The sequence below is a fragment of the Narcine bancroftii genome, chromosome 7 (genome assembly GCF_036971445.1).
Source record: "Narcine bancroftii isolate sNarBan1 chromosome 7, sNarBan1.hap1, whole genome shotgun sequence".
Taxonomy (NCBI): domain Eukaryota; kingdom Metazoa; phylum Chordata; class Chondrichthyes; order Torpediniformes; family Narcinidae; genus Narcine; species Narcine bancroftii.
In genome coordinates, this window is record NC_091475.1 from 190,417,697 (window position 1) to 190,442,525 (window position 24,829).

A 24,829-nucleotide genomic window follows, 5' to 3' on the forward strand; every position below is an offset into this window, starting at 1 on the left:
AATGCCTGATCAACACAGGCTCTACTGAAAGCTTCATAGACTCATGGACTGTACAAAAATACAATCTAAAGATGTATCCTTCCAATTATCACATATTCCTTGCATATCATTCACATTCTACGCGTGTTCAATAACATTGTATAATACATCTGTCATTTGAAGGGGGGGAGAATTCTGTAAATTTTGCCTGTATATACTTGATGAATTGTGTGCTCCAATGTTGTTGGGTCTGGACTTCCTGTGAGAGTGACCTTGGAGTATTCTGGTCCCCTTCGCCCTGTAATGGTTCAGAATGGAGGGTGCCAAAAATCAAACCCACATGCAGCCTCTTCACATTGAATATTGACCTCCCTCCTCTCTTCCCGAATCTGTCCTCAGACTGCAAACCCATTGCTACCAAGAGTAGGAGGTACAGTACAGCAGACCGAGATTTTATAAATCTGAGACACATTTGCTCGACGAAGATATCATCGAACCTAGCACCAGCCCATGGAGAGCACAAGTGGTAGTGGTAAAGGGGGAAAACAAGTCCAGGCTAGTAATTGACTATAGCCAAACTATTAATTTGAACATACTCCTGGACGCATCCCCCCTCCCTCGAATTTCAGACATGGTGAATGATATTGCACAGTATCAGGTCTATTCGATCATCGACCTGAAAGCTGCTTATCACCAGCTGCCAGTTCTGAGGACTGTCCATATATGGCATTTGAGGCTAACATTTGTCTCTATAAATTCTAGGGGGTCCCTTTCAGTATTACTAACGGGGTTTCTATCTTCCAGAGGCAGATGGACAGATTGGTCGATGAGTATGGGTTGAAGGCTACCTTCCCCTACCTCGATAATGTTGCCATCTGTAGCCACACCTTGGAAAACCATGACTCCAACCTCCAGCATTTTCTCCATGTGGAGAATGGCATTATTGGCCCCGATCACGATAAGATTTGGCCCCTGTTAGAGTTCTCCATTCCCAGGACCACAAAAGCTTTGAGGAGATGCCTGGGATTTTCCTCATATTACGCCCAGTGGATCCCTCAATATGCTGAAGAGGTTCACCCTCTTTTAAAAGCCATTAATTTCCCCCCTCAGCTGAAGCCCAAACAGCTTTTAACTACCTCTGGAATCACATTGCGAAAGCCGCCATGCATGTGGTGGACGAGAATGTACCTTTCCAAGTGGAAGGCAAGGCTTCGGACATAGCTCTGGCCGCTACCCTCAACCAGGCGGGCAGACTGGTTGCACTTTTTTTGCGGACATTACAAGGCCACGAGCTCCGGAACCCATCAGTGGAAAAGGAGGCTCAGGCCATTATAGAAGCCATAAGGCATTGAAGACACTACCTGGCTGGTAGAAGATTTACGCTCTTCACTAACCAGGGCTCAGTAGCATTTATGTTCAATAATGTCAAGAGGGGAAAAATCAAGAATGACAAGATGGCAAGGTGGAGGCTCGAGCTCTCCACAAACAATTATGACATTGCCTATGGGCCAGGAGCCCTTAATAACCCTCCAGATGCCTTAACCAGGGGAAGGTGTGCCTCTGCACACACCGGCCAACTGCGGTCTCTGCATAATGAACTCTGCCATCCAAGGGTCACCCGCATGGCTCACTTTATCAAGGTGCGCAATCTGCCCCACTCCATGGAAGACGTCAGAGAAATGACCAGATCTTGCCAGGTCTGCACAGAGTCCAAGCCACACTTCTACCAGTCTGCGAAGGCGCACCTGATCAAGTCATCCAGGCCCTTTAAACGGCTCAGTGTCAATTTTAAAGGACCTCTCCCCTCCACGAACCAGAACACCTTCTTCCTCTCTGTCATTGACGAGTACTCCCACTTCCCATTTGTCATTCCATGCCTAGATACGTCTACTTCGTCAGTCATAAAGGCCCTAGACTCCATTTTCACCCTGTTTGGATATTCAGCTATATTCATAGCAACCGGGCCTCAGCCTTTATGAGTGATGAACTACTTCACTACCTACTGGTGAGGGGCATCGTGTCCAGCAGGACTACTAACTACAAACCCTGGGGGAACGGGCAGATTGAAAAGGAGAATGCCACGATCTGGAAGGCTGTCAAACTGGCCCTGAAGTCAAAAGGCTTTCCAGACCCACGCTGGCAGGAAGTCCTCTCTATGGCGCTCCATTCCATCCGGTCACCACTATGTACCAATGCTACTCCTCACAAGCTCCTATTCACTTTCAAAAGAAGGTCACCATCAAGAACTACACTCCCAATCTGGCTCACCACTCTTCGTCCAGTCCTTCTCAGGAAGCACATGAGAAGCAAGACCAACCCCTTGGTGGAAAGGGTGAAACTGCTCTCAGCCCCTGGACCACTTAAATCTGTAAATTTGTAAATAACTGTATATTTTTCAACCATTTTTTTTCTGAACCCATGTTCTCTGTCTTCATTCACAGACCCTAAATTCTACAGGAAGGGGTGAATGCAGTAAACTGGGATTCACTAGTAGTGTGTTGTGTTGATGGCTGGCCCTACCTCCCAGCTCCGCCCCCACCTGCTCACTTATAATCCAGGTTGTCCGCCTAAACCCAGAACCCTTCTGTAGACTGAGTCCTCCCCATAGTTATAAGCTAATAAAAGCATTTGTTCTCCCTCCAGTCGTGAGAGCTTTTATTCATGCCTCATGTTGAGAGCACACTGAAATCTCGCATTAGCGTAAAACACGAAAGTCTGCAAATACCATGATTGAAGTAAAAACACAATGCTGGAGAAACCCATTAGGTCAAACAGTGTACTTTATCTTCTTTGGCTTGGCTTCGCGGACGAAGATTTATGGAGGGGGTAAAAAGTCCACGTCAGCTGCAGGCTCGTTTGTGGCTGACAAGTCCGATGCGGGACAGGCAGACACGATTGCAGCGGTTGCAAGGGAAAATTGGTTGGTTGGGGTTGGGTGTTGGGTTTTTCCTCCTTTGCCTTTTGTCAGTGAGGTGGGCTCTGTGGTCTTCTTCAAAGGAGGTTGCTGCCCGCCAAACTGTGAGGCGCCAAGATGCACGGTTTGAGGCATTATCAGCCCACTGGCGGTGGTCAATGTGGCAGGCACCAAGAGATTTCTTTAGGCAGTCCTTGTACCTTTTCTTTGGTGCACCTCTGTCACGGTGGCCAGTGGAGAGCTCGCCATATAACACGATCTTGGGAAGGCGATGGTCCTCCATTCTGGAGACGTGACCCATCCAGCGCAGCTGGATCTTCAGCAGCGTGGACTCGATGCTGTCGACCTCTGCCATCTCGAGTACTTCGACGTTAGGGGTGTAAGCGCTCCAATGGATGTTGAGGATGGAGCGGAAACAACGCTGGTGGAAGCGTTCTAGGAGCCGTAGGTGGTGCCGGTAGAGGACCCATGATTCAGAGCCGAACAGGAGTGTGGGTATGACAACGGCTCTGTATACGCTTATCTTTGTGAGGTTTTTCAGTTGGTTGTTTTTCCAGACTCTTTTGTGTAGTCTTCCAAAGGCGCTATTTGCTTTATACAGCAAAGATAAAGAACAAAACCAACATTTTGGGCTTGAGGCCTTTGTCAAGATATGAGCAAAATGTTGCCAGGTGCCTGATCAAAATGCTTGGGGGGGGGGAGGGGGAGGACAACAGTCCCACATGCAGAAGGTGGATAAGGGCAGGAGAATGGCAAAAGGGTCTGTGAGGGGAAAGAGAAGGGTGAGGAAAGCTGGAGGAAAGAAGACAGAGGGATGAGGAAGAGAGGGAGAACTGGGAGTAGTAGTCTAGCAGAAACCGCGAAAGTTGATGTTAATGCCATCTGTTTGGAGAGTGCGCAGACAGAAAATTGGATGTTGCTTCTCCAACTTGCGGGTGGTCTTGGTTTGACAGTACATGAGGCTATGCACAGACATGTCAGTAATGGGTAGGAACACACTATCTCACAAATTGTCCACCTACCCACTCTATCTGTGGAAGTATCAGCACTTGCCACATTGGCCTGATGAGCAGAATACTAAAATCGAGAATGGAAGTAAGTCATTCTCAATTCCAAGGGATGTTTAAAAAAGCAGCACCATTGATTACAATTAACAAGTATCCAGGAAAAACATTTTGTAACGCAAAAGAAAATATTATGTACTAAAATACTACTTACTTGCAATGGTTGATGGAGGATGTGAGGCTATGTAAATGAGTAGAAACTTGAACCAAAAATTCAATCCTGACAATCAATGCAGTTTTTAAACAATTTGTACCTGCATGGTAAATTTCATTAAAAACAAAATATTCTACTGAGAGTGTTAAATTAATCAGCGTGATGTAGATTAACTGGCAACTTAATTTGAATGTAATTACTTCAAACACTTGGGCAGTTTTGAGAGAAGAAAATTTAGAAACATAGACACGTGGTCAGCAGAAAATAGTTAACTTTAAATATGAGTTAAATCTAGTCTTTCCTTTATGATTAATTGTTTTATTTCCTCTCCAAATTTTACCAATATGCCTACAGTCACTAAAGATTTGTGTAACAAATATAGTAAGATATATTTACATAAATCAAGATTATTAAAACAATCTCTAATGAGTTATGAAACATAGAAAGTACACTTGAATTTGCTTGTTAAAGGTTATAGGCAAACACACTCTCCTACAAAGTCACAATACATTACTGATTAAACAAACTTTACCAGTTCAAAGCAGTTTCATCCAGAATAGCCATTAGTCAGCATACAGGAAAAATAATAATAGTGTGCATAAATATATTTGATAAAGAGGATACTAATTTCTTCATGCAACTCCAAGCAAAAGATATTTTTAACAACTTCGTTATTATAATGTGAGAAAACATTATTACCATGAGTAGAATGAGACTTATTTGGGAACCTTGGAGAAATGTGACCATGAGGTCTTTAGTTTAAATTGTGATGACCTAAATCACCCACCCTCCGATTCTCCCAATAGAGCCACCAGTCTCCTTGCAGAATTCCCACCTATGCCCCCAACACATCAGGCTCCAGTTATGAGGCTGCTGCTATTGGAACTTCCACTCCCATCCCAGCCTGATCAATTGATCACCTCCTCTGTACCCACCCGTTACAACCCGATTCCTTCATCCCCACTCCCACAGTCCTCCGTTGCCCCCACCCCTCCACTGTTTGGTCTCAGTCGTAGGGGTGGCATCAACTTTCATGAAGGACAGTAGTGCCCAAGACAGAAATGGTTATTGGTGCCTTGTACAATTAGCTTACTAAAATACTTCACAATGCCTAGCATTTATGTCACAATGACGTGTCTACAATTTACTACAATGTGTGTCTGTATATACCACTCTCCACTGGGACAGAAACTTGTCCTATAAATTCAAACTGGCTACATCCCACGAGGTTGAAATTAAAAACCACACCAGCACTTGAACACAAAATCTGGGTTGAAATTTCAGACCTATTCTGGGATGCTGTACTGTTTTAATATATTGTTGGAACAAGAAAGTTAAAACAAATTTCTGCCTATTCAGGAACACACTGAAGATCTTGTAAGACTGCCTCTTCTTATTTGGGTCAAGAATGAATTGTTTCTGTAGATTCTGAGAAGACGAAGAGGAAGAGGTAGAATCCACAAACTCTGGGAGATTGGGAGGTGCTCGACAGGTTGGGTAGAATGGGAGGAGGTACTTCTGCATGCTCCCAATAATGAAAGTCTTATCTTGGATGTTCCTTTGTCATTTCGAGTGGTCATTCTCAATGAGGATGCATTGGCTGTGGAGGCGGTGGAGAGGAGGTTCACCAGGTTGATTCCAGAGATGAGGGGGTTAGCCTATGACGGGAAATTGAGTCATCTGATGCTATACTCACTGTAATTTAGAAGAATGAGAGGGGATCTTAGAGTAACATATAACATTATAAAAGGCAGAGTAAGATAGATGTAGGTAGGTTGTTCCCATTAGTGGGGGAGACTAGAACTAGGGGAGATAGCATCAAGATCTAAGATAATAGATTTAGGACAGAGATGAGGAGGAACTATTTTTTTCTCAGAGTATGGAAAATCTATTGCTCATTGAAATAGTGGAGGCTACCTTAGTAAATATATTTAGAACAAGGGTAGGTAGAGTTTTACATTGTAGGGGAATTACAGGATAGGGAGATAAGGCAGGTTTGTGGAGATGAGCCTATCATCAAATCAGCCATGATCTTATTGCATGGGGGAACAGGCTCAATGGGCTGAATGGCCTACTCCAGCTTTTATGTCCTTATGAGTTGGTGAGAACATTGCATTTTTTCAAGAGCATTTGAGAACACTCTCCCTAACCATGCCTTCCCCAACTAATTCCCCCCCCCTCACCTCAGAACAGAGATTTTTTACTATGATGGACCTCCACCTTGCATTTTAGTGGTCTGATGTTGGGTTCCCATTGGAACCAGATAATAATTAGAGCCTTGGTGCTAAAGGATGTTGGCCCAACTAACTAAAGATGATTTCCATAATTGGCTAACTGCCTCCATGAAGCAATGAAAAATGGTTAACCATTTGAATGGCCAGAGTGACTACAACTGAATGTAATTAGTTAGTTGAAATAAATTTAAATTTTAGACATACCACATGGCAACAGGCCATTTCAGCCCACGAGTCTGTGCTGCCCAATTTACATCCAATTAACCTACACCCCCAGTACATTTCAAATGGTGAGAGGAAACCGGAACTCCCGGGGAAAGCTCACACAGACACAGGGAGAATGTACAAATTCCTTACAGACACCATAGGATTCGAATCTGGGTCCCGATCACTGGCACTGTAAAGGCATTGGGCTAACCTCTACGCCAAATGTGCCACTGTTAGGAGTATTCTGAGAGCTACGTTAAGGTTTTTCCTTATCTCTAAATAGAATCTTCAATATAAATATATCAAATATAAATATATCAAACATAATTCAGTTGCAATATCAGATAAAGTAGCTTTAAAACAAGAGCTTTGCTGCAAAATAACTAGCTAATTATAAAAGGTTGAAACAGGACCAGGCAGACTGCAGAGAACAACTAAGTAACTCTTAACTATATCAGTATTCTGTCATACACTAAGGGCAAGAAGCAAAGCATATTATCATTGCAATCTGCAAGCACAAAGCAAGTCAGCTGGAACACATAGACTTCCCCTCATAAGAAAATTAACATTATTTGCTCTGCTCAGATCGTTCCATTCTCAGCAATTTGGTATCATTCTGCTGGAGGCACAAAGGAATTTCAGCATTTGAGATGCCATCACGCTCAGACTTATGTTACCCTTGTACCACTGAAGAGTTTCAGAAGAATTAGGAAGTTAAATGTGCAGCTGGTGTTCAGTATGGGCCCTAAGCCTCAGCAAGTGGATTGCCAAATTATACAGATCTGTCAATTACATAAATGCATAATTCTATTTCACTACGTTTCTCTCTCTTGTTGAATTCTGTGCAAATCAACATGCAGAAGATACAAAGTGGAAAAAAAAGTATTATATTATTTTTTCTTTTTCAGGACTGAATGTTCAAAGGGCAATTAGAAGATAAGTTGGTTTGCCTCATAAAGCTCCTTCTTCTTTGCTCTTCTGCTAATGTGTTTTAACTCTGTGAGCACCCATTTTTCAATAGAGAATAGGTCTGCTAGCAATAGAGGAGATATGGGTCGATACGTGGAGTGTACCATGTGTACCTCACTGAAAAGCAAAGAAAAATTACAGAACCTTATTGGATTAAAAAACAATCTGCTAGAGGAACTCAGCAGATCCAGATTTGCTCCAAATTCCAACATCTGCAGCCTGTTCTGTGTCTCCACAACCTAATCAGCATTTGAAAAGGACTGCCTTGCTCAATGAAACCTTGTGCAAATTGAGGGAATAATCTAACTACTTTTCCTTAGGTATGAGGAGTATGAGAACTGTGGTGCATTTGTAAGTGGTCTGAGGGGAAGACTTGGAAGGTGCTGCAAGATATGATCTATAATGGACTCTTGAAGACACCAGTTTCACAACATCAATGTTGACTTCAATTAAGACTAACAACACTGATGAGAATATAGGTAACTTCTCAGAAACACTTGCGTGACAAGAATCCAATGAAAATTAAGGAGGGAAGAAAGGAAATTAGTGAAAAAAAAACTGCAGCAAAAATTAAGATCCCCGGGACCAAATGATCTGTATTCCAGAGTACTGGAAGGGGTAGCCATGGAAATACTGCATGGATTGGTTGTCATCTTCCAAACTTCTGTAGACTAGAAGATCCCTGCAGATGGGAGGATATGAGTTTACTCCATTATTTAAAAAGGGAAGTGTCAGTAGTAGAGAAAAGGCTAGCTCTATAAAAAAAAGATGCTTGAAAAATATCAATGGTGTAATGATATAAAAAAGTCAACATTGTAGAGTGTGTCATAGAAGGCTTTTTGCCTGTGTCATGATGCAGTGCAAGTAAATAAATGAGTAGTGGTAATAAAGACATTTAGACAGGAATATGCAGAAATGTTTAGAGGTATATGGACCAAATGCAAGCAGATGGAACAAGCTAAGATACACAACTTAGTCAACATGGACAAGTTTGGCCTAGGGAACTGTGTATTGTAAAATTATGACTTCAAATAAAATAATGATATTAGATTATTTTTGGTGAATTGTAGCAAAAGTCTTTCACAAAAAAACACAAAAACAGTTAAACATTTGAATATATATTTTCTCGGTGATTTTTAGATTGGAGGTTGAATCTATAACATAGAAGGGATTTGAAATTATGGCATAGTGATAAAATTAAAGATGTTTTTGGTTACTTATTTTTAACATTAGCTGCAGGAACAGAATAATGGTGACTAGAGATGAGAAAATGACCTTGTTGAATTGCAAACGTTGCTCTATTCTGCCATCTGCTGGTAATATAAAAAAAAACCGTAGACTATATAGGCCTGACATCAATTCAAGAATCAGGAAAATAACAAGAGGGATGTGAAAGTCTAGGGAGGTGGTTGGAAAAGATAGAATTGATCCTGCTATGAAGGAGGATTGGACTGTAGTTATTATCATTCTTTTCTCCTTCTTTCTTCTTTGGCTTGGCTTCACGGACGAAGATTTATGGAGGGGTATGTCCACGTCTGCTGCAGGCTCGTTGGTGACTGACAAGTCCGATGCGGGACAGGCAGCCACGATTGCAGCGGTTGCAAGGGAAAATTGGTTGGTTGGGGTTGGGTGTTGGGTTTTTCCTCCTTTGTCGTTTGTTAGTGAGGTGGGCTCTGCGGTCTTCTTCAAAGGAGGTTGCTGCCTGCCGAACTGTGAGGCGCCAAGATGCACGGTTGGAGGCGATATCAGCCCACTGGCGGTGGTCAATGTGGCAGGCACCAAGAAATTTCTTTAAGCAGTCCTTGTATCATTCTAGTGATACACAAAATCACTGTCTGTAGGCAGTGCAAATAGAATGAAGGGCAGTTAGTTCAAGAACCAGGGAATACGGAGCGTAAAGAGATAAGCAAAAGATGCAGAAGGAAGGGTGAAGAAAACTTATCTTGTGCAAGTAGTTATGATTTGAACCTCCTTCATCAGGATACATGGGTGTATCATATCCATTAGCAAGACAACCCCACAAGATGAGGATATCTTAACATTGATCTCAGATAACCCGAGGCTTCATAATATTTCATCAATCAAGGGCAAGAAAACCTTCTGATTACCACCTACTGTAGAATATTACTGCAAGTACAGGCCCTTTAGCCACGTTGTTATGATAACTATGTAAACTTACTCCACAACAATTTAATTTTTCCCCTACCTGACATCCATAACCCTCTATTTTTCTTACACACATGTGCCAATCTAAGAGCCTTTTGAAAGTCCCTATTAAACCAGCCTCCACCACTATCTCAACAATGGATTTCAGGCACCCACCTCTCTCTGTGTAAAAGAACTTACCTCTGATATCTTCCATAAACTTTCCTCTCTCACCTTAAACAAATATCTTCCGGTATTTGCTCTTCTTGCCCCAGGAAAAGGTGCTAGTTGTCCACCCTATCTAAGCCCCTAATAATCTTATACAGTATACCTATATTAGCACTTCCAACCTTTGTATCGTCTGTAAATGTACAAACTCACCCCTCTGTTTCTTCATCCAAGTCATTTATAAAAATCATAAAGAGCAGGGGTCCCAGAACAGATTCCGGCAGATGACTCTAGTCACTGACTTCCAAGCAGAATACATTCTATCTACTAGTAACCTCAGCTTTCTGCAGGTGAACCAATTCTGAATCCAAGCAGCTAAGGTTCCTTAGATGCAATGCCTCAGATAAATGACCCTACTATGCGGGACTTTGTCAAAGATCCTCACTCAGCTGATGAATCTGTGCTTCTGCATGCTGAACATTTAGATAAAGTGCAGAAAGTGGCAAGGGCACAGAATGCAATCTGGGCAAGAACCTTGACATCTATTACCACGAGTAACCACTGACTGAGATATTAAATTTCTGAAGGAGTGGTTGCCATATTGGGTCATTGGCAAGCCATGAGTGACCAACTCAAGGAATAGGCCTATTTAACCTCATCCTCAGCCATCTATTGGTGGCAGATGCATTTGTCCATGGCAGCATTGATGGAAGTAATTACAGTACAGTCCTTAAAGAAATAAAATCATTCATATTTTTCTGTAGTACTATAAATACCCCACCTAGATTACATTCTGTGACCTTACTGAATAGAACATGCACTGAACATAATCTTATTCGAGATAGTCAGTATGCATGATTTACTGAGTTTCTCCAACACGTTTGTGTATTGCACTCAACCCCAATATCTGCAGATTTTCTTGGTGAACCAAATATTTTGTCTAATTTATTCTATAATTATTGAGGTGTTTCCTGCTATATCATTGGTGTTTTAATGTACTATCGCCTCCATCTTTGACTAAGTTCTATCTCATAACTAAATTCATGTCATTGACATAGATTTTAAACACTGTTGGCCTTTTGCATCTCCAAAGCACTTTTTCATAGTTCTCACCTCAGCATAACTCAAAATCTCAGCTTAACTGATAATATTTTGAGTGAAACTTAAACAGATTACTTTTCAGAAGCATTATTCTGTATTAAATAGTTACTAAAACAGTTTACTTAATGATGGTGGTTGGATAAGTGGAATAATTTAAATTTCACATTTGTTAGGTCTGCTTTGTTCGAGAATGAGTGAGTCAGACACCAGACTGAGTCGAAATCTAGGTTCTTTATTACCGGATTTTAACACTTGCAACTAACAGTGTTAGTTGGAGAAGGCGCATTCTCCCGATATCAGCAAGTGGTGTTTTTTTTATACCTCAGGACACGCACTTAGTAAATTATCATACCATTACATTGTCCAATGAATAAGCTGTTGCTACCCTTCTCTGTTAGTCTGCTGCACATCATCTTGTTATTGCCACACTTATCTTGAGCGTACAAGGTCACACCTGCATCCTGTTACTCCTTAGTACTGGATGACTCCTTCTCCGGTCCCAACTCATGATGTTTTTACCTTACACATTTTAAATTAATAAGATCAGCTGCTCAAACATTCACTTAATATGATAAATCAAAGATCTGTCATCCAAATGAATTCTTACACTCATATCTTTTGCTTCATTCAGTAGTTTTCTCATAACTTACATAAGTGGTTGTTGCTAAACTAGCATCTGGAGTTTCGACCACTGATTCATGGATGGATATGTTTCACATTTTATCTGCAGCACCTGGGAATTCAAATAATTACATTTTAAAAGTTGTGGAGTATAATGGCTTGCCACAATATGTTAAAAGCATGAAACTATTGTATAATCAAAAAGATCCATTTGGTTGACTGATATCCTTTTTGTCATACTGCCCTGCGTGTGGCACATTTGGTGCTGTTGTATCACAGCCCCAGAGACACAAGTTTGATGCTAACAACAGGTGCTGTACGTGCAGTTTACACATTCTCTCCATGAGCCACATGGGATTTTTGCAGGTGCTCCAATTTCCTCCCACATCCCAAAGTCATGTCTGTAGATTAATAGACAATTTGTAAATAAGCCATTAGTGCAGGTTAATGGCAAGAAAAAAAATCAAAGATGAGTTGATGATGGGTTTGTGTAAAAGAAAATAAGTTCCAGGAAACAGAAACAAACACATTTCACCGTTGGAATTGCTCAGCTGTGAGCTGGCATACATCCAATGGGCCAAATGATCATTTTCTGTATCATTATAAGAGAATACATCGGGCACACAAAACTCAAAACGGTCAACCAGTTTACCTATCTCGGCTGCACCATTTCATCAGATGCAAGGATCGACAATGAGATAGACAACAGACTCGCCAAGGCAAATAGCGCCTTTGGAAGACTACACAAAAGAGTCTGGAAAAACAACCAACTGAAAAACCTCACAAAGATAAGCGTATACAGAGCCGTTGTCATACCCACACTCCTGTTCGGCTCCGAATCATGGGTCCTCTACCGGCACCACCTACGGCTCCTAGAACGCTTCCACCAGCGTTGTCTCCGCTCCATCCTCAACATCCATTGGAGCGCTCACACCCCTAACGTCGAGGTACTCGAGATGGCAGAGGTCGACAGCATCGAGTCCACGCTGCTGAAGATCCAGCTGCGCTGGATGGGTCACGTCTCCAGAATGGAGGACCATCGCCTTCCCAAGATCGTATTATATGGCGAGCTCTCCACTGGCCACCGTGACAGAGGTGCACCAAAGAAAAGGTACAAGGACTGCCTAAAGAAATCTCTTGGTGCCTGCCACATTGACCACCGCCAGTGGGCTGATAACGCCTCAAACCGTGCATCTTGGCGCCTCACAGTTTGGCGGGCAGCAGCCTCCTTTGAAGAAGACCGCAGAGCCCACCTCACTGACAAAAGGCAAAGGAGGAAAAACCCAACACCCAACCCCAACCAACCAATTTTCCCTTGCAACCGCTGCAATCGTGTCTGCCTGTCCCGCATCGGACTGGTCAGCCACAAACGAGCCTGCAGCTGACGTGGACTTTTTACCCCCTCCATAAATCTTCGTCCGCGAAGCCAAGCCAAAGAAAGATAAGAGAATACAACATGTGACCGACCCTGGGCCGACCAATTTGGTGAACTCTTAACTCTCTCAGAATTGAATGTCAGCTTTGCCAACAAAGTCCATAATCTGTGAAAGAACAAATAAAAAAGAATGATCTACAGAAGATAACCAAAAACAATGTTTCTTTCACAATAGAAAAGCAAAATACTGCTGCTACTATAAATCAGAATTAAATATCTTTGCTATTGCAAACTCAATGGTTTGTTTTCTAAGTACCTCAAGTGAGAGAAATGTTTTTTTCTGATTTGGTGTTCACTAAATTCACTGTTCCAAACAGTCACTTTCTCCTTGACTGGATGATATAGACTCTCCTTTATTTTTAGATAATATTTTCTGACACTAATTGTGTTGCTACCCATTTTCCACTGGACCATATTCATTCCCCCTCTTATCCTCCATAACCCATCTTTAGTGATTGTGTAAACATCTCTGACTACCATCACTGAAGATCAATTTATGAATATTTTTTCTAAAATTCTTGCCCTGGTGTTTCTAAGAACTAACTCCTGAAAATCTGAAAGCACATTTTACACCAGTGTCAGAAGAAATAAAAACAAAATGTGGTTAAGCAAACAAGAAAATCTGTAGATGACGGTCTCAAGTGCAATACACAAAAGTGCTAGAGAAAAACAAAAGGTCATGTAACATCCAGAGGAAGTAAAAGGCAATGGACATTTCAGTTCTGAGCCCTTCTTCAGAACTACCGAAGATCAGGCAGCCATCTGAAGAAAAAGGTGGGGGGAGGGGGTTGGGTTGGAAGGGGGAGAACAGGCTAACAGGTAGATACAGGTGGGAGGTTAGAAGAGAAAGCTGAGGTGATAGGGAAAAAGGGCAGAGGTCTAAGAAGAGAGCTCTCTGATAGAAGGGGATGGGGAGCTGGAGGAAGGGAGAAAGAGGGATGAGAGAAAGTGAACATCTGGGGGAGGGGAATTAATGGCAATTGGAGGTCAATGTTGATGCTATCTGGTTTGAGATTGCCAAGGCAGAATGTTTTCAATTTGTGAATGGCCTCAACCTGTCAGAACATGAAGCCATGGACAAACATTTCAGTGTGGAAATGGGGGGGGGGGGGGAGGCAGTGGAATTGAAGAAGTTGGTCTTCAACATTAGCCACTGGATGGACCTTGCTGTTGCAGTGGACAGAAGGAACATGCTCAATTACACAACCTCCCAATCTGTGCCCAGTCTCCCCGATGAAGAGGAAGCCACATTGGGAGTACCATATGCATGTCTTATAGTCTTATAGACTCACAAATGCTGCATCAGTGAGGAAAGTGACAAGCTTTGCAGTTAGATGTTGCTTTGTCTGCATTGCTACAAAGTGATATATCATCTAATCTAAGATGATTCATCCATTAGTATGAGGAAATCTTAACTTCCTTTTTACCATTGATGATTGAGAATTGTTGAAAGACCAACAACTTAAATGTCCATCAAAATAGTGAATGTGGTGTTAGCATATAAACCTAATAAGGAAGTTACACTCTCAAATACTAGTGTACTTGAATCAATGATCTCTGCTTCACTACAGAAGTATGTTTGTATGTTATGTATGGTCCAAGCACAGTTTTCAAACCACTGGGAGAACAGGAGAAATTTGATGTGATGAAAGATAAACACTTCTGTCCCCTTTGGGATCACTCACACAAGACAAAGGAACAGAAGGCAGCCACTAGGCCCATCGAGTCTGTTTCGTAAATCTTCATTAAGCTACTCTACACTAGATCCAATTTCTGGCATTTTCCCCATATCCCTTGATGCCCACACTAATGAGATACTTGTCTATTTCTTGTTTAAATACTCCCAGTGATCTGGCTTCCACTGCTGTATGCGGCAGTGAGTTCCACAGATCCACGACCCTCTGGCGAAAGAAGTTCTTCCTAATCTCTGTTTTATATGGATAACCTCTAATTTTCAGATGATGACCCCTTGTCCTCGATTCACCCACCAAGGGAAACATCTTACCCGCATCCACCCTATCTAAACCTTTCAAAATATGAAATGTCTCTATGAGATCTCTAATTCTCCTATACTCCAAAGAATACAACCCAAGAGTAGCCAAACGCTCCTCGTACGTTAGCCCTTGCATTTCAGAAATCATCCTAGTTAATCTCCTCTGCACCCTCTCCAACAACATCACATCCTTTCTAAGATAAGGGGCCCAAAACTGCACACAGTCCTACAAATGAGGTCTCACCAGTGCCCCATAGAGCCTCATCAACACCTTTTTACTCTTGTACACTATTCCTCTTGAAATGAATGCCAACATAGCATTCGCTTTCTTCACTACCAATTTCACCTGGTCATTAACTTTTAGGTTTCTCTGCACAAGGACACTTAGGTCCCTTTGCATATCCGAGGTCTGAATTTTCACCCCATCCAAATAGTATTCGGCCTGTTTATTTCCACTGCCAAAATGTACAACTGTACCTTTCTCAATGTTAAATCTCATCTGTCATAATTTTGCCCAGTCTCCTAATCTGTCTATATCCTTCTGCAACATTATGGTTTCTACTACACTTCCTACTGCACCACTATCTTGGTGTCATCCGCAAATTTGGCCACAAAACCATTCAAACCACAATCCAAATCATTACTATAAATTGTAAACAGCAGTGGCCCCAATACCAAACCCTGTGGAACACCACTAGTTACAGGCAGCCATCCAGATCAGGAACCCTTAATTTCAACCCTTTGCTTCCTGCCTATTAACCATTTTTCTATCCAGTTTAATAACTTCCCTGTAATTCCATGGATCACATGCAGGTAACACATTTCCATTGTCCTTATTCTGGGAACATTTAAGTTAGAAAATCATCTGTGGAAAGACAATTACAGCCAACAAACCTAATAAGAATCTAAATTGTTAGAGGGTAGTTCCAACCATAAGCAAGAGTTTAAAGTCTAATATTTAGAATACAAATATTTTACTTATATTATTGTACCAGATGTTAGTGATTGTCAAGAATCCAAAAATGAAAGGATTGAAATATGCGTGTTATGTCTCTGTGTTAGTTGTGAGGCTTCTTAAATAACTCAGAGATGCAAGATTCAAATAACAGAAGAGATTTTACTTACTGATGTCTTCCACCATCTCAGGAAACTGTTCACACACACACTCGTATACATATACTTACGCCCCACAGTGGTGCACTACAGTTACTACAGTGAGAAAGGTGTATTTTTATGCAGTTACAAAATAGTTCCCATTCCCCTGACTATATTATATCCCTCTTTCTCCAGGTAGGGAAAAATGTAATGTTCTTCATAACATAACATAACAATTTACAGCATGGAAACAGGCCATTAGGCCCTTCTAGTCTGCACCGAACCAAACACCCCTCTCTAGTCCCACCTCCCTGCACAATGCCCATAACCCTCCATCTTCTTCTCATCCATATACCTGTCCAACCTTTTCTTAAATAATACAATTGACTCCGCCGCCACTATTTCTCCCGGAAGCTCATTCCACACATCTACCACTCTCTGAGTAAAGAAGTTCCCCCTCATGTTACCTCTAAACCTCTGCCCCTTAATTCTTAACTCATGTCCTCTTGTTTTAATCTTTCCTCCTCTTAACGGAAATAGTCTATGTTCTTTTTTTTTTAAACTTTATTTAAAGATAACAATCAAAATACAAGAATAACAAAGAAAAATAGAAAGAAATGTTTTTTTACATATAACAAAAACCCCCGCTCCCCCCTCCCACCCCTTCAGCCAGCTCCCTTAAGGGGAGCCAAATATAAAAAACAATACAGTGAATATGAAAAATATTTCAAATTACTTCTAAATTATCACTTTCTTTCCAGTGCAAATTAAGTAACTGAACTTGCACACTAATTTATTTACACAACTATTTTTAAATAGTTCTTGATATTCGCACTGGTGGCAGTATGTTGCTTTGCCATCTTGTGGATTTGGCTGGGCTCTGCATTGCTAGTCCACGTGTAGGTGATGTAGCTTGTTGTGCTTCACGTGACAACTGCTGTGATGATGTTTCAGTGTTAGTGATTGTGGTCTCTTGATATTGGTGTTGCAGACTTTGCTGGTATTAAAGCTTTTCTGTTTCATCACATCTTGTGTCGGCCGAATGTGAATTCTGTTCCTCCCTAGCTGATTGCCAGAGTCCGTCTCGACAATGTTTGACGTTGGTGTCTCATCTTCTCTGATGACCTCTGCTGGGGACCATGTTTTCAATATCGGCTCTTGAGTTCTGGCAATGTTTGTGCATGTTTGATATTATGCTGGCATCCTTCTTCTTGTGTGTCAGCCAGTCTTCTTCTGGTTTCCTCCTGGTCTTCTGGAGGGTGTATTTTGCTTGGCAGAATTTAGAAGTTCTGTCGGGGATTTCATGTCAGCCCTTAAAGGGGTTGCTCATAATGATAGAAGAGCTAGGGATGGGCCTTCTTTTGTTTCATGACTTAACTAGTGTGCATTTCACAGTTTACACATCTTTCAATGAACCCATGACCTTTGGGGTAGTATGGGGATGATGTAGTGATAACAAACCCATAGTCTGCAGCCAGCTTTCTGAATCCTTGTGACATGAACTATGTTCCATTGTCACGTATTACTTCCTCGTGTGTTCCTTGTTCAGTAAGGAGTGCTCTCATTTCTGAGGTGATAGTTAACGCTCTCAGGTCCTTCATCCTTTTGACGAATGGAAACTTAGAGTAGTAAAGGCTACTATTAAATAGCACTCTTGATTCTCGGTGAACAAGTCTGCTCCCACTGTGTGCCATGGCCGAGCAGGTATTTCTGTGGAAATTTTTTAAACGATTCAACATTGTCTTCAGCCTCCCAGTCCATCACTGGGTGAACTGCTCTTGCTCCAGCCATTTTTTTTAAGAAATGTTTTTTCTCTTCTTCCCCTTTGTATTTCAGAGGCTTACTGTGATGGATTATATCATATTTTATATTGTACATAGATATGTTTCTGAAGGAGATAGATTGTGAGAGTAGTGTAGGTCACAACAAACACAAACGCTTCACAAAACAGATCTTATTTAAAATGTCAGAGCTCTGCTCAAGCCAGACAGTCCAGGCTCTGAGTTCCTTTGCAAAAACTTTGAAGGATGCCTATAAGGACTTCACAAGTAGGTGTTAATTGGACATGTTGTGGAGTAATGTATTATTGTTTTGAAAGATGAACGGACTCAGAAGATTGGGTCCAGTGCTGCAATCTGTGTGAATGCAGCTTGCTGTTCTAAGATGATCATGTGGTTTTGCAAGCAGAGAGAGAGAGAGAGAGAGAGAGAGAGAGAGGAGAGAGACCAAACAGACTTTCTTTCCAAGAGAGAGGGAGAGAACTGGTTTCTGCAGTTGTAGAGCTCGTCGAAAGAACCAAAGACTTGTTGATCCAAACCAAGGCTTTTATTAGCAAAACACAGGAGCTCTTCACAGGTGGCCGACCAGTTCGGAATTTTCCGACCTGGCTAGGGACACAACCCTTTAAGGCCCAGACAGTAGGCGTGGCTAAATTCTCAGCCAATCGCTGTAAGCACAGTCATTACACTCTAGATACTGTAACTATATACATTGCTGTACTATCACAGCAGTATGGCAAAGCTAGCAGCTTGTTTAAACCCCATTTTGAAGATGGGTTGTGAGTTCTAAGTTCAGCCTGTTGAAACAACACATGTGCTCCATACAAGAGGAAATGGCTGGCTAGAGTGTATCACCTGAAATAAGGGAAACAAAAAGGAACTCTGTGGTGACCTGCAGAAGAAGAGGTTATCATTTGGAAAACCCTGAATGGGCAGGTTTCTTCAGCAAGAAACTGAAGTGGCTGATTGAAGGGAATCAATTTGTGTTTATCCAATGAGCAACAAATATCTCTCTGAAACCAACAAGAACCTTCCTGACCAGTAACCAATTACTTTTAAACACCAGAACTTGGTGAAGATTAATAAATGTTAAATTCTGTGCACAGTATAAGAATTGCCTGATACCAATAAACTTGGAGGAGGAGAGAGAAGTGAGATAGAGCTGTGAATCAAAGAACTTTTCTGAACTTATACACATTACATACATGTGCACTTAGAATTAGAAGGGGATTAAGTTAGGCTAAGTTAATAGTAATAAGTTAAAGTTTGACCTGTTTTTATATTTAAAAAAAATTAAAAGTAACTTTTGTTTAAGTAACCATTTGTCTTGGTGAATATCTATTGCTGCTGGGTTTTGGGGTCCTCTGAGCCTGAAACAATTACAATCAATTGTATGGCTTTATTCTTGTTCTCTTATACCACTGCCACCACGTTATGTCTCTGTGTTACTTTGGGGGGCTGGGCTTCTTAAATAACTTAGAGATGCAAGATTCAAATAACAGAAGAGATTTTACTTACTGATGACCTTCCACTGTCTCTGCAAACTGTTCACACACACTCATATAAATATACATACACCCCACAGTGGTGCACCACAGTTACTACAGTACAGTGAGAAGGGTGTATTCTTATGCAGTTACAAAATGGTTCACATTATCCTGACTATATAACAATATGCAACATATTTTGTCCACTCTTATTCAATTCCTGACTCAGGGGAAGTGTCAAAGAAACATTTCATGTGTTTTGTGGTAGAAATTAAGGGTGTGACCTTCAAATTTGTTCATGTATTTGTACATCAAGTAAATTAATTATATCTTTAATGTGCCCCAAAGAATAGAACATCAATCCAAACCCAATCCCTATTGTCCATCACCTGTCTACCCCAACCTTAACCCCAGATCATGTCCCCATATGACTAGCACCAATCCCCACCTAAGTGATGAATCAATTAATTCTTATGGATGTTACCTCATTTTCACTCCCAATTCTAAACTCCTGTCAAAGCTCAAAGCCATCCCCCAAACTCAATTCATTGCCCAACCTAATCCCTTTGCCAACTTGAGCATAATAGAATTTCACTGTCAGAAGCCTCATATGTAATTGGAATGAGGCTCTGGTTCAGAGCCACTTTAAAATGCCTTTCAGCTACTGTGCAATTATTAATCCATTCTATTTGACACATCTACATTTTGGATTATGTTTATTTAAAATTGCAAGACACATATTGTGTGAGGAAGCACCTAGAGATGGATGCCCTTTGGTTTAAAAATTTGGTTTGCTAAAATAAATTATTTGTTGTAACACTGGTGCAGCAGAGATTTTCAAGGCTCATTCTAAATATGGAGCATCATCAATCTCAGCTAGATTTATTTCTGTAGGGAAAATTAGATTCAGATATTTTTTTATGGTCAAATTGATGAGCAATTAAAGGGGGAACTGAGAAAACATGACAGCATTATAAAACAGGAATGACCATGCAAAATAAAAATTATGAATTAAAAATACCTAATATGGGCGAGATCTATGTCATTTATCTCTGACCTTTAATTAAATTTTAATAATCATTGTTTTATCGCACAAAAAAATTTTTTTTCTTCCCTCAGGCTTTGGCATCATGCAATTTAAAACCTGTAGAATGAATTAACTCCAGACAGCAACAATAATGCAGAAATCTAATATTTAAACACACCTTAAGATAATTCTGTTCAACTGCCATATCTGCTCAAAATAATGCCCATTTTTATGACAGGAATTTATTAGTCAACTCACATACTGGTCATTTGTTAATCATCTGTTTCAATGTACAAGAGTTGCAATGAAGAAATTAAAAGTCTTTGTATGGTTGATTTTGGCAGTGTACCTGGCTGTATCCTTAAAATCTGTGTAAACCTTCTGGCTGGAGTTTTTGCTGACATCTTCAACCTCTCGCTACAGTGGTCAGGGGTTCCAACCTGCTTCAAAGGGCATCCATCATTCCGGTGCCCAGAAAGAGCAAGTGAAATGCCTTAATGACTATCGATGGTGACACTGACATACACAACAAAATGCTTTGAGAGGTTGCTTATGGAGTGCATCTATTCCTTTCACTGGAAGATCCTGGGCCCACTTCAGCTCATGAAGCTAGTACTTGAGAGTGTAACTTCCTTATTAGGTTTACATGCTAACACTGTGACAGAGTATATAGATATGTTTTTGCGAGATAAATTGGGAAAGGGCTGTTAGAGTTGGTAACATACAAACACTTTAAAACAGATCTTATTTTAAATACTGGAGCTCTGCTAATGCTAGACATGTCAGGGCCTCAGAGCCTTTGCAAAAGCTTTGGAGAGTGCCCAAGAGACTTCACTAATGGATTGTTGATTACAAAATAGCAACAGATGAAAGATCTTGTGGGAGCCGCCTTCTGTCTGGAAGAGAACTAGCTGTTTGTCATGTGGATTTGCAAGCAGAGAGAGTAAAACAGGCTTAGAGAGAGAGAGAGAGAGAGAGAGAGAGAGAGAGACACACACACACAGATAAGTTCTACAGTGTTACAGCCAGTTACAGCAGCAGGGACTGGAACAGGACAAGCTGGCAAGTTTAAGGAAAGCCTATTTGGAAGATGGGTTTGTAAGTGCTTTGTTCAGCCTGGTCAAAGCCAAGAGGAGAGGACTGGCTGTCTAATGTTTCACTTGGAATAAGAGAAACAAAAAGGCACTCGAGTGGTGACCTGAAAGAAAGAGGTTATCATCTGGAGAAACCTGAAGGGGGCAAGTTTCATCAGCAAGACACTGAAGTGGCTAATTAAAAAGGATATCCTGGAACAACAAATCTCTTTCTGAAAACTGACAAGAACCTTCCTGAGCGGTAACCATTTACCTTTCAAGTACAAAAGCCTGGTGAACTTAATAAATGTTAAATTCTGTGCACAGTATAAGAATTGCCTGCAACCAGGGAACTTGGAGGAATGAGAAGTGAGATTGGGTCCTCTGGGCTCATAACAGCACCAGATTCACTTATTGCCACAAGAGATCAGATGCAGGTGCCATCTTGCTGGCCCTCCACTCTAGGATGATGATGGTTCCTTTCAGTCAGTTTTTAGGGTTTGATATGAGCATACCCCAGTCCTCAGAAAGGATTTAGGTGAATAGGGATTGGACAGGTCCAGACCCACCCTCTCAATATCCCCTCCCGGATCCAGTAGCATGGTGAAGTCCAAGACGGTTGGGGGAAATTCTGTTGCAGTGACTGGCCAGACCGAGTTTCGATGCAAGGGACACCCTTTCCATGCATCACAGTACATGTTTGCTAGATGGCCATTGAGCCTACAAGAGAGTTTGTCCATCCTTTGGCAGGCGATGCCAGACAAACCTGCTAGCCATCATCTTGATGGCGGCTCGTATGGCTGGATGTGCCAGGTTGCGTATGGTGTCGAAAACCTGGCGTCTCCATGCACCAGGATGATGGGTTGAGGACTGCCAATGGAGACATCGTACAGGAGTATCATGTTACCTGGGCCGACAGGGACGACTTCCACCCTGAGCCTGGAGATTGCTGCCTTATACACTGGAATCTCAGGGTCCTGCTGCTGTGCTTTGGCAAGGGCCATGTAGTCGACCCCTTGGGACAGGTTGTGGACAAACTCAATCATGGAGCATGACAGAGTGTGGGCTGCCACATTGCTTTTCCCCGCAATGTGCTCTATATCCATGGTAAATTGTAGGACAAGTGTCTCTGTTGCCGGCCCAACCAAAGTCCAATATCTTTTGGAAGGCGAAAGTCAACAACTTGTGATCGGTGAAAACCTTGAATTGCTGACCTTCCAAAAAGTAACAAAAGTGTCTAACCACCAAGTATAGCACCAATAGCTCTTGGTCGAAGGTGCTGTATTTGAGCTCGTGGGGGGGGGGGGGGGGGGAAGGCGGTGTCTGCTGAAAAAGGAAATGGGTTGCCACTGGCCATCAATCAGCTGTTCCAGTATTCCTCCTACTGCTATGCTGGAGGTGTCAACTGTCAGAGAGGTAGGTGCCTCTGGTCTGGGGTGTACCAGGAGCATAGTGTTCGCCAGCATATCTTTGACATTCAATGCAATCCTGATGAGACTGTGCACCAGAACATGGGTCTTGAGCTTAAAGATGGTGGTACTCCTTCAGTAGCAACATCTGAGATAATGGACAGTGCACATTCTCAGTTTGAGGTAACACAGGCCTCTACCTCCACAGAGGGCTATTACAGGATGCACTCCAGGTGCATCTGTAAACCGAATCCCAAGTACAAAGACTGATCCACATCGGTTGTGTTTGTTGTGTAATGTTAACTTGCGAACTGTGTTATGTTGTGGGTTACTAAAGAAAGAGGATGTAGACCAGTTGCTTGACACCCTCTGCAATCACATTGCACCCACTGTGTGCTCGTGGTAGTGATCTGTGCATGCGCGATCTCTGGATTGGCAGGATGGAGTTCAACGGAGTCCAGGCACGAAATGGCCACCATGTATAGAACTCCCACTTATCTGCAAATAGTATGTACTTATTGTTATAACCGCTCCTCTCCAGTTGTGTCATTACTACCACATCAACAAACAAAGATAAAGATACATTTAATAAATTGCAGATAGGCTCTTGAACAAAATGGTAGGGGGGGGGGAATGGAGGGCCAAGGGGAGAAGGACAGGCCCACAGGGAAGAGGTAATAGGAGGATAAAGTCCAGGGGCACAAGAAAATACACAGAGATAGCTCTGGGAATGGAATGGGAATTAGGGGAGGGGGGTGGGGAAGACCTGGAGGAAAGGAGGGATAGGGAAGAGAGGGAGAATGGGGAGTGGTCTAGCAGAAAACTGAGAAGCTGATGTTAATGTCATCTGGTTGGAGAGTGCCCAGACAGAATGTTAGATGTGCCCCTCCAATTTACGGTGGCCCTGGTTTGGCAGTGCATGAGGCCTTGAATAGACATGTTGGCACAGGAGTGGAGCACAGAATTGAAATGGTTGGCCGCTAGGAGATCATCTTTAAGTCAGCAAAAGATGGTAGGAATAACCATTGCTTGCTACAAGTATTATTTTTTCATCAGTAAAATATTTCTTCTTATTCAGGGTTTTATTAGGTCTGTGAGTTGGTAGGTGGTCATTTCATTTTTTGCATGTGTTAAGTCTTCTGGTATGTTGGCACCTTGCAATTTACACATGTTAATATTCCTAGGTTTTCACATATAGATTAGCATTGGTGAATTTGATAATTCTTGCTTTTCTTGGAATTTATTTCCATTCCACAGGTTTCTGCGTGTTTATTTAGTTGCTCTGTAAGTTTCTTAAGATATTCAAAGTCCCTTCTATCAGAATAATGTCATCAGCAAAACCTAGATTGCCAATCTCCTACCATCCAACTGATGTAGTTCTTGAAATACAAAATGAAAGTTGGAGATGGCCTTAGAAGTTCATAAATATAAATCCAGGAAAAAAAAATCCATTACTCAAACGGAAAGAGAATAATTGAAACAGATCTAGAGGTCCTCATTGACACTGAATCAAAGCTAGTGCACCTATATTTGGCAGTAATGAAAGAATAATATCAGAAGACTGGATGAACTAAAAGTTCAATATTGAGGTGAAATGATGAGTTATCTCAACAGACCACAATTCATTATTGGAATTATACTTTGAAAGCTGTGTTCAGATCTGATTTCCGCAGTTTTAATGGGATATCACAACTATTGAAAAGGTCAACCATATGAGCTATTCAAGGATATGTACATTTCAAATTTCTGCACACATCCTGTCAAATGCAGATGTCTAGAATTTGTGATGAGTTCTCGAAGGCCAAATTATCACTTCATGTTTTGTCTAGTGGCTCTCAAGTAGACTTTCCCATCATTGTGCAGGGGAGTCTTCCATGAAGCAACCAGCTTTCTATTAAGTTTATCTACCCTATTCTCTTAACCATCCCATATTGTAAAGAATTCTCCTTTCACAAGACAGTTTTACAAAAGGAACA

At 41.6% G+C, this 24,829-nt stretch overlaps 1 protein-coding gene across 3 annotated transcripts in view; it reads right to left on the reverse strand.

Annotated features, from left to right (window-relative positions):
- p2ry2.1 (purinergic receptor P2Y2, tandem duplicate 1) overlaps positions 1-11,664 on the reverse strand; it is a 59,240-nt gene extending 47,576 nt beyond the window's left edge. For 2 of the 3 annotated variants that reach the window (XM_069891775.1, XM_069891772.1), the window contains exon 1: positions 11,586-11,664. The gene's annotated coding sequence lies outside the window, so the exon portion shown is untranslated. Of the gene's footprint in view, positions 1-4,111; positions 4,241-11,585 lie in introns of those variants that run through there. The other variant, XM_069891777.1, reaches the window with a different exon arrangement.
- Positions 11,665-24,829: the final 13,165 nt, after the last annotated feature.